Source organism: Nicotiana tabacum, chromosome 23 (assembly GCF_000715075.1).
Source record: "Nicotiana tabacum cultivar K326 chromosome 23, ASM71507v2, whole genome shotgun sequence".
Lineage (NCBI taxonomy): Eukaryota > Viridiplantae > Streptophyta > Magnoliopsida > Solanales > Solanaceae > Nicotiana > Nicotiana tabacum.
Window position 1 is genome coordinate 101712750 of NC_134102.1, and position 11094 is coordinate 101723843.

The 11094-nt window shown below is 33.6% G+C and overlaps 1 non-coding gene across 1 annotated transcript; it reads right to left on the bottom strand.

Moving 5' to 3' along the window:
- Nucleotides 1-10399: 10399 nt before the first annotated feature.
- LOC142177670 (U2 spliceosomal RNA) lies at nt 10400-10588 on the bottom strand. The gene has a single exon (XR_012706242.1). It is a non-coding gene; the product is annotated as a U2 spliceosomal RNA (small nuclear RNA).
- Nucleotides 10589-11094: the final 506 nt, after the last annotated feature.

Here is an 11094-nt window from a genome sequence, read left to right on the forward strand (position 1 = left end):
AAGAAAAGAGTTTCTTAGGTCATTTAATAGTCGATTATTTTTGACATGAACACATAGTCGGCCGCCTATTAGGATTTGACAGTTGAACCATATCCTAGGGTGACGCAGAGCTATAAGGACACAAGGAATTAATACATTATTCTTCTACAGGTTTTTGAGAGTAAATTGTATACTTCATACTATCCGGTCGTTAGGAGTGTTGCTAGACGCCACCCTTGATTAGAATATTGATGTGGTCAATTTACTACCTGTTTAGTATTGAACCTATGGGGTCGCACACTAACGAGTGTTCCGATCTTTGCTAAAGGATTAATTACTTTATTATTTGTTAATTAAATTAAAGAACTTAATTAATCAAATAAATTTAGTTATTAATCCAAATGAAATATTATTATATTCTTTGCTAGCACAGAGGATATAATTAATATTGTGGACAAGTTGAAATTTTCTATTTTAAATAAGAAAATTAAATTACATCTCTTGGTTGATATATATATATATATATATAGAATTTAATTTAAAATTGAATTCCATAAATGAGTTGCATGTTTTTATTTTAAATTGTTGACTAATTTGTAGAATTGAATTCTATAAATGAGTTACATGTTTTTATTTTAAAATGTTGACTAATTTGTAGAATTCAATTTAGAATTGAATTCCATAAATGAGTTACATGTTTTTATTTTAAAATATTGACTAAGTTATAGAATTCAATTTAGAATTGAATTCCATAAATGAGTTACATATTTTTATTTTGAAAGTATGACTAAGTTGTAGAATTCAATTTAGAATTGAATTCCATAAATGAGTTACATGTTTTTATTTTAAAATGTTGACTAAGTTATAGAATTCAATTTAGAATTGAATTTCATAAATGAGTTACATATTTTTATTTTAAAAGTATGACTAAATTGTAGAATTCAATTTAGAATTGAATTCCATAAATGAGTTACATATTTTTTAAATATTTACCATAAAAGCATGTGATTTGTATTTTTCAATGAAAATTATGTGTATATATATGTGTGAGTCCTAATTAAGAATAAGGAAGATATAGATCTTATACATATTGTAAAGTCATGTAAAAACCAAGAGAGTTATTCTTGAGAAGAAAATTGTTTTGAGAAAGTAATAATGCAATACAAAGCTAAGATAGAAAATACTAGTACAAGAAAATTATTTCTTGTTCTTCTACCTATGAGTTGAGATTTTTGAGAAAAATTTCAACACAATATTTTTATTCAATTTGTTCGCGGGATTTTATTGATCAAAGAGTTGATAGTAAGGATCAGTCTCGGTGTGGATACGCATAGAATCTTCGCACTATCGGAGAAATTTAAAACGAGACTCTCTTCACTAGGTACGTCTTAGATCCGATCTTTGACATGCAAAATAAATTTTAAACACAAAAAGTTCTGTCTAGGATTGTTATTATCTTCCGCTGCGTGTTATGAACGCTTCTACGCAATCCTATGGTGCAAACAAATGAGGCCTGAGGGTATTAGACTATCCAGGTACCACAAGGTTATTATAATAAGATATCTTTACAGAGGAAAAGAAAGAGCATCAATTTTACTGCTAAAAATCTGGTAAGGAAGAATATTAAGTACGTAAGTTACAATTCTTATGGCAGAATTCAATTAACTGGACCTTTTCTTTTTTCTAAGGAAAGCCTTTTATTGATAAACAGAAACAAAACTATTACAGTAGAAGGTACTGAACGAAAAGTTACAGTCCCTTTGTAGGTTTTTGAAAGAAGTGTATCGGACATTCTGACTATAGAAAAAGCCTTCCTGCCTAATTTTTGTTAAGATTTTTCTTTTCTCTCTTTGCAGAACTTTTGATCAACCATGCTTTTCTATGTCAGGCAAATGATAGATTTTTAAAGGAGGATGACCTCGAAAATTCAGTTTTCTACTTTAGGCCTTAACCATTTAAGACACAATCTTCAATGTGTGCGCGCCTGAATTTTTCTTTTTTCTTGACAGGTAGGGCTGTCTAATGGTACGGTATTACCGGTACCCGTACAGAACCGTATTGATACCGATGCTGTACCGTATCGCTCCGGTGGTTGGGTAGGGGTGAAAAATTTGGGGTGGAGGGTAAGGGTAATAGTAGGGTACCCGATTTAGTACCCTTAAGACCGTACCAGTACCACACCTGTACCGGTACCCAATATTTTTTTTTTTTTAAATCTAGCATTTTTTGTACAAAAGAATTTTCTGGGGTATATTATCTAACTATTTCTAGTATGTTGATTTATTAGCTGGAATTTCGATGTTATTTTTTGAGTATAAACAAAAAGAAGATTATAAAGATGCTATTAAAATAAGGTTGACAAATTTTAATTTTTTCTCCTATTCCTGTTATTTACATTATTGTTGTTGTTTTACATCCTCAAATAAAAGTTATTGGTGCAAAAACACTTATTGAAATAATTTATTTTAATTTAGAAATAGAACCAACTCTGTCACGACCCAAAATCCCACCACATGCGTCGTGATGGCACCTAGTCTCTAAGACTAGGTGAGCCGATTTCAATTATATTTTGAAGCCATATTTTTTTTTGAATTAAATAAATAATCAAAGCTAACAGCGGAACAAACATGAATATACAACCTTCCAACACTGGTAGTACTGAGTCACGAACTCTAACTGAATACATGGAATGATCACGAGTACCGAATATACAATATTGTTTGATTAAAAACTAACAGTACAATGAAATGAAAAGACTCCAAGGGACTGCGACGACCAAGCAACTTTACCTTGAATCCTTACGATCCCTCTTTAACTCTGCTCAAGTCCGATATCTCCAATACCTGGCTCTGCACAAAAATGTACAGAAGTGTAGTATGAGTAAACCACGGTCGGTACCCAGTAAGTATCAAGACTAACCTCAGAGGAATAGTGACGAGGTATAGTCGAGACACTCACTAGTCAAATAACATGTGCAATATAGCATGCAAAATAATAGAAAACAAATAGCAGTAATAACAACATCAATCAACTAGTGATTTAAACAGTAAGGTAACAGGAACACCATAACTATTGCTCAAATGAGTAATAAACACAGGTACAACTAATTAATCAGGTCCTTCAGAATATACATCTTTTATCTAAGTTATTCAATAAAAATTTCTGGAATATAATCCTTTTCAATAAATATATTTCCGAATATCATTCTTTCAAGTAAATATCTTTCAAATATAATTCTTTCAAGTAAATACCTTTCGAATATAATTCTTTCAAGTAAATATCTTTATAATATAATTATTTCAAATAAATATCTTTCTAATATAATTCTTTCGAATAAATATTCTTCAAATATACTTCTTTAAAGTAAATATCTTTATAATATAATTCTTTCAAATAAATATCTTTCTAATATAAATCTTTCGAATAAATATCTTTCAAATATACTTCTTTCAAGTAAATATCTTTATAATATAATTCTCTCAAATAAAAGTCACCATGTGACGCCTCATTTAACTTTCCTGGCGTGAGAAATACATTCAACATATCACATTAAATGGCACGCCAATACCTTCGTGCACTTATCTCATTCTCACTCACAATATATATATATATATATATATGTGTGTGTGTGTGTGTGTGTGTGTGTGTGTGTGTGTGTGTGTGTGTGTATGTGATGCATGCATGATACATGTGTCGCAGAAAAAAAAATTGCTCACCGTATATTATGGCTGTCCAACGGGACGAGACAACATTTAGCCGGGACGATGGCGGGACGGGACGAAATGGTAGGCCCATCCCGTCCCGCTAACAAACGGGATGGGACGGGACGGGACGGGACGGACAGTAGGCCCATCCCGTCCCGCTGGGATGGAACGGGACGGGACGGGTTCGCGGGCCTTAAGTGCCATTTTAAAAAAAAATTATTTAAGCATTGAGTTTGGCAACAGATATTCTTTTGACAATGACTAAGTTTTTAAAGTTTGCAACATCTAGTTTTTTGACTTATTTAATAAACTTAAAAATTAAACGAAAATTAGGAAACAAAGTAAAGAATTATAAAATATTAAAACAAAAGACTTGTAATGAAATATTCTAGCAATTATAAATATATAATAGAGTTATAATTTATTTAATATAATTTTAATCCATTAAGTAACTAAGTAAGAGTGTAAGACAATTCATAAAACAAATTCAACGCTTAGAGCCTTTTATTTTATTAATAGAACTTTCAAATCTCACATACAAATATAATTCTTTTGAAGAGCACCTAATCTACGCAGCCACATTCTAGGAAGGGTTCTGTTTGAACTAGGCTTCTTAGTAGCCAATTACAAATTATCATACTAATATTTGTAAGCTCCTATATAACTTCATTGTAACTTATCTATAATTTCTCTCGGACATTGTTCTGGAATTGGCAATGTTGATTGATGTTCCATAAGTTCCATGCCGTCATCGCTCCCAGTGCTAAGTATCTCATTGCATTCTTCTTCTTCCCTAGTGGTTAATTTTTTAAAATCAAGATTTTTTCTTTCTGAATTAATCCTATCTCTGAATAATACGGAAATCTCTAGGCTGTCCTCCGATAATGAATGTCTATGATCTCCGATTTGAAATCTTGCCGCGCTAAAAGCACTCTCCGATGCTACTGATGATGCTTGAATAGCAAGGATATCTCGGGCCATTATTGAAAGTGTTGGAAAAGCCTTGCCACCCTCCCTCCACCATGCCAAAAGTTGTTCGTTGCCTTCTTCGCCTTTAATACTTTCCAATCCTTGATTAAGATAAGAATCAAGTTCATCATCAATAGAGGAATCAAAACCTGTTATATCATCCATATCTTCCCATAGAACTTTTACTCTAGACTTAGAAGTAGAAGGAGCAGTTTCATCACATGTTGTTTTCATAGATTTATATTTATCAAACATTGATCTAACATAAGAATATATGTTGGCTTGGCATTCTTCGAGAGATGGTTTTTCATTTTCTTGAATTGCTAAATTCTCATAAATTTTACGAACAAGTCCCTTTGCACCTCTTAATTTTAAAGATGGGTTAAGTATAGTAGAAATTAAATAAACTTGGGAATAGAAAAAAATATTTTTTAAATTTTGTAATCATTTCATTAATGGACGGTGCATAAGATGGATTAGTTTTAAGATATTTGAGAGAGAATAATTTATTTTTGTGGGAAACAATGAAGAAGGATTGGGGTATTTATAGTAGAAAATATGGTCAAAGTATAATTTAATAGACTTAGGGATTATATTAAAAGTTTGGGGGGTAGGGGGTGTTGTTTTTGGGGGGTGGAGGGGGGGGGGATTAAATATGGCCTTTTTGGCCATTGAAAACAGCTATTTTTGCAATTATAGCCGTTGCCCAACGGCTATAATTCAAAAAAAGGGAGCGGGACGGGACGAAACGGGACGAAATGGGATGGGATAAACGGGACAAAATGGCCATCCCGTCCCATCTCGTGTCCCGTTTAACACGGGCCCACCCCGTTTAAAATTAAGTGGGACGGGACGGGACGTCTTGTCCCGTTGGACAGCCTTACCATACATACATATAATAGTACCAACTAGGTAGGAGAAATGCCAATAACAATAAAAGAAATAAAGTGGAGACACAAAGGAAGCAACAACGGTTACAAGTCACATAGAAAACATAGGTGCACAATAACATCTCAAGATAAAGGCATGAATATATACATAACAAAACGATATCACAATATAATGTATGTCTCTCGTCCTCGCCTGCACGGAATCACCCTTCGTGACATGAATATATGATAACATAAAAAAATAATTGCACGGCATCACCCTTCGTGCTTTTACTCTCATCCTCACCTAATAATATAAATGAAATAGCACGGCATCACCCTTCGTGCTTTACACTCTCAATGGCATGACATCACCCTTCGTGCTTTACACTCTCAAATGGCATGACATCACCCTTCGTGCTTTACACTCTTCCTTACCAAGCACATGTATATCATTAACAAGCAAGGTAGGAAGCATAAATAACATCAAGGAGCAAGGTAGGAAGCATAAATAATATCAAGGAGAGTGTTTAAACCACAACACAATACAACAATTCATATCGCAATTTTTCACTGACCACAACCAAATTTCCAATATGTAGTAGAATTAATAAATTTCTCAACAAATAGCCCAAGGCTCCACACAACGTATAATAAAACTCAAAACAATCAACAAAGGTAAAAATTACTCAGTATAGGGCGACACCTTCATTAATCCAAATTCTTGATAATTATATTAACTCCTCAATTTAAACTTATTAATAAATATTTGCAGATAAGGGTTCTATCATGAATTTAATTCCAAGAAAAATATCAAATCAACAAACACACGGAATTCACATAAAATTCAAGTGACAATAACACCAAATTTATTATATAAAATACAAACTTGACAAATAAGGAACGAGACGTGATAATTCAAGGATTTACTAATGCCAACAATTATCTAATTTAATACATAAACATGCCTAAAACTTTAAACCAATAAAATTTGCACATATAAGCCCGAGTACGTACTCGTCACCTCGCGTACTCAGCTTTTCACATTTCACAAATGGCACATAAGACTCGATGCCTAAGGGGTAATTCCCCCACTCGAGGTTAAGCAAGACACTTACCTTTTTAAAGTTATGCCGATATTTCAAAATCGCATTCTTGCTTGAATTGTCCTCCGGACAGCTCAAATCTATCCAAATAAATTGTATAACTTTATTAAAATTCATCAAAAATAATTTCGGATAATAAAACGTCGACTTGAAAATTTATTCTAAAAAGTCAACAAAAGTCAATGCGGGGCCCGCCTCTTGGAACCCAGCAGAATTTTTACGAAATCCGAACACCCATTTCGATACGAGTTCAACCATATAAATTTTATCAAATTCCGATAACGAATCGACCTCTAAATCTTCAATTTAAAGTCTATAAAATTTCTACCATTTTTAACCCAAAACACTAATTTAATGATAAAAACAACAATAGATTTGGGTAATTTAAACAAAATTGAGTTATGAACTCTTACCCCGATGTTTTTCTTGAAACTTTCCCGAAAATCGCCTCTCCCCGAGCTCCAAATCGTCAAAGATGGAAGAACTTAAATCTACTACCCAGTCATTTCATCTATGCGATCGCGACAAAACACCCGTGATCACAAAGAACAAAAATTTTCCAGCCCTTTTTTACTCTATGTGATCGCGACCATTTTCCCGCGATCGCGAAGAACAAATTCCCCAACAACCTTGTCCAACTTCTTCCGGACAGCCTATACTATAATGGTCATAACTTTTTGTATAGAATTTCAAATAATAAATAGTTTAACTTTCTGAAAACTAGACACTAAGAGCTACAACTTTTATGTTTTGGTCATCTCCCAATTTCTTATATATATATATATAAGCTTCCAAAGTCAGCTCTATGCAACACAAATTTCTTCTTTGCGGTTTTCAAACTCTTCCAGGACAGCCTGTAGTATATCAACTATAACTTTTGGTACACAACTTCAAATAACAATTTCTTTAATTTTCTAAAAACTAGACACAAAGAGATACAACTTTTATTTTTGGATCATCTCCAAATTCCTTATAGATTGCAAGATATAAGCTTTCAAAATCGGGTCAGTGCATCAGAAAATTTCCTCTATGCGATCGTGAAACACTTTCCGCGATCGCGATTCCCTGGTCATTTTCCCCCATTTTGTGCTTCGCTATCACGTCCAATTCCACGCGATCGCATAGCACACTGCTGTAGCCAAAAATCAGCAGCTATAAATGGCCTAAAAATGGTCCGAAACTACCCCGAAACTCACCCGAGCCACTCGGGACCCCATCCGAACATACCAACAAGTCTCAAAATATATTACGGACTTAGTAAAAATCTCGAATAACATCAAACAACGTTAAAATCACGAATCATACCCCAATTCAAGTTTAATTAACTTTGAAATTTCAAGTTTCCACAAATGACGTCGGGACCTATCAGATCAATCCGGAATGACTTCAAATTTTGCACACAAGTCATAAATGACATAACGAAACTATTCAAATTTCCAGAATTGGATTCCGACCCCGATATCAAAAAGTCAACCCCCCGATCAAACTTTCCAAAAATTCATCTTTCGCCATTTCAAGCTAAATTCCTCTACAGACCTCTAAATAATTTTTCGGACATGCTCCTAAGTCCATAATCACCATACGGAACTATTGACATCATCAAAATTCCATTCCGGAGTCTTTTGCTCAAAAGTCAACTCTCCGATCAACTCTTTCCATTTAAGCTTCTAAATAAGGATTGTTCTTTTAATTTAATTCCAAATCTTCAGTAAATCAAACTCGATCACACCCGCGGATCATAATACATATTGCGAAGGTGCTCGAGACCTTAAGTCACTGAACGATGCGTTAATTCTTAAAACGACAAGTCGGGTCGTTACAAACTCAAAGACCAACTATTTCTACTTGTTTAGATAGTATTCAACAAAATGCTAAAATCGTGTATGACTATTACCAAAGATAAATGAAATGTGTTAGGACCAACTAGTGGTGCCTCTACTTCTTCATCATCTCAACCTCTTAAAAAGACTGTTGCAAATAAATCTTTTGGTGTTATTCGGCAAATGATTGTCAATCGCAATCGTCACAAATTAACGAGCTTGATATTTATTTACTTGTAGGAATTATTGATATTTGCGATGATGAAGGGAATGAAGACTTACTAAAATATTGGAGAATGAATGAACAATATATCATTTCCGATTCTTTCAAGAATGGCTCGAGTTGTGCTAACTATTCAAGCTTCATCAGTAGCTTCCGAAAGCGATTTCAGTGCAACACGATTTCAACTTGGAGACCACAGACACTCATTTGCAGAAGACACCTTGGAAATTACCGTTTTATTCAGAGATTGGATTAAAGAGGAGAGAAGAAACTTTGGCCTTTCAGAAATAATTCCAGAAGACGACGATGCATATAATGAAATACTATCAATCAGAGATGGCAGGAATGTAGATGAACAAGTGCTACCAATTCCAACTGAAGAGCCACGAAAAGTTATTGAAAAATTACGTAAATCGTTCAAAAGAAATATGTAATTTTAGTTTTACAAGTGTTGAAATACAAATAAATACTTGTAACTTGTATTAGAAATCTAATATTTATATTGAATAAAATAAAATAAAAGGCACTTCATAGCCTTGAATTTTTTTCATCCATTAAAGCTTGTTAGTATTTAAATATATATTTTTTTAATTTTTAATTTTTAATTACCCCTAAGTATCCCAAAAGTACCGGTAACGCACCCTTAAGTACCGCACCCTTAGGACCGGTAGGGGTACTAGTAGGGTACACAAAAAAATACCCTTAACCCTTACCCTTAAATACCGTTAAGAAAAGTACCCTTAAGAAACTCTTCCCTTACCCTCCCCTTAATTAACCCTTAACCCTTAATGTCCCCGTGCCCTTCCCTTAGACAGCCCTATTGATAGGGTACACACTGTTATTTAAAATCTTATGCTATGTTTTCAATTGCATAGCTATGTATTGGGATCTTTATATAAATAGCCAACTGATATCACTAATTACTTTCTAGCTGGTATACATAAATTATATACATATTAAACATGATTATACATATAATATATATTTACCTACTATTTTTAATTTAAGTGATTGAATAAACGTCAGTTTAGATTAATTGTTCCGCTCATAAAGACGATGTTGCATGCAGTTGTTTTGTGCTCTTGTGGTTACGTTAACTCCGTATGGCTAATGAATACTCCGGTCCATCTTATTTTGTGTGTCACGTTTTCGATTGTCCCAAAAAGATTGTCATTTTCTACAATTTTAAAACTATCTAATCTCGTTATCCTCATTTTACCCGTAATAACTTAGGACCCACTTGACATAGAAGTTAACCTTATCACGAGGAAAGAACATGAGAAAACACGTTGAACTTCATGCTACCACGTCTTATTTAGTTGTTGATAGTAAGGATAATTTGACACTTCGCATCATTTGGCTTATGCGTTAAGGGGTCATTTGGGTCACATATTAGTTATTGGAAATTATAATGTATGCATTGTTTATGGCGAATAATAAAGAAAGGATTGTTACGCGTGGCTATTATGCATGGATTATTGTTATACAACGAATCAATTTGAAGGGATTACTTGAATTAAGCTACAAAATTGACCGCGGGTTGTTTCCTCCCTTGGTAGGAAGCAGTTTTTTAAAGTGAAAAATCGCAATTATCTAAAATGGGATCTTGAGCTCCTACTACTATTAATGTACAACTTAGTAGGGCTTCTATCAAAGAAGATAAAGTTGATCGCGACAAACATTAAGTTTTGTTAAGCTCATGACTCTTCTGGCTTAAGTTACAAACACAATATTGGAACTAGAATTGGTGGGGTGTGCCAGGCCAAGGTAATAGTGCAACACCGATAGCAAGCTACCGTGGTGGACTCTCCCCTTAAATTAAATTAATATCGTGTAAGTCACTGACTCACATATCAAATATTAAACTGATAAGAACAGATACTACACTTGATCTTAGCAAAAAGGCCGAGAAAGGTATGCTTTCCTTCTTCCCGAATCGCTCAAATTATAGCTGATGTTCTCTGCTCGTTTTCTTTTCCATACCCGATGTGGGAATACACTAGCAAGACCAAATAAAATTACTTTTATAGCAGACAACTGGTACCATATTTTCAAAGCTACGGCCAACTCTGTGCTTACTCCCTGAGGCTACTTTGGTATTTGCAAACAGTTTACTGAGCTGTTGTAAATAATTGTCTTGTGAAGTCTTTAGGATATTTAAAATACAATTTCTAATCCTAGGCAGGAACGCACTCTTATTTAGCCATATAAGCTGCAACTTGGTTATTCATGCAAATTTTAAAAACTCAGACTGCATTGGCTAATGTATATGGCCATATAGTGGTTAGTACATTACTTTCGCTATTCAATTCAATACACATATTCTTCTTTCAATTTTTTGTAGATAATAATAAAATAAAATAGTTTAAGTAAGACAAGGTACGATTCTTGAATATATGAAGCAACAAGAACAGTTCCTAGGCA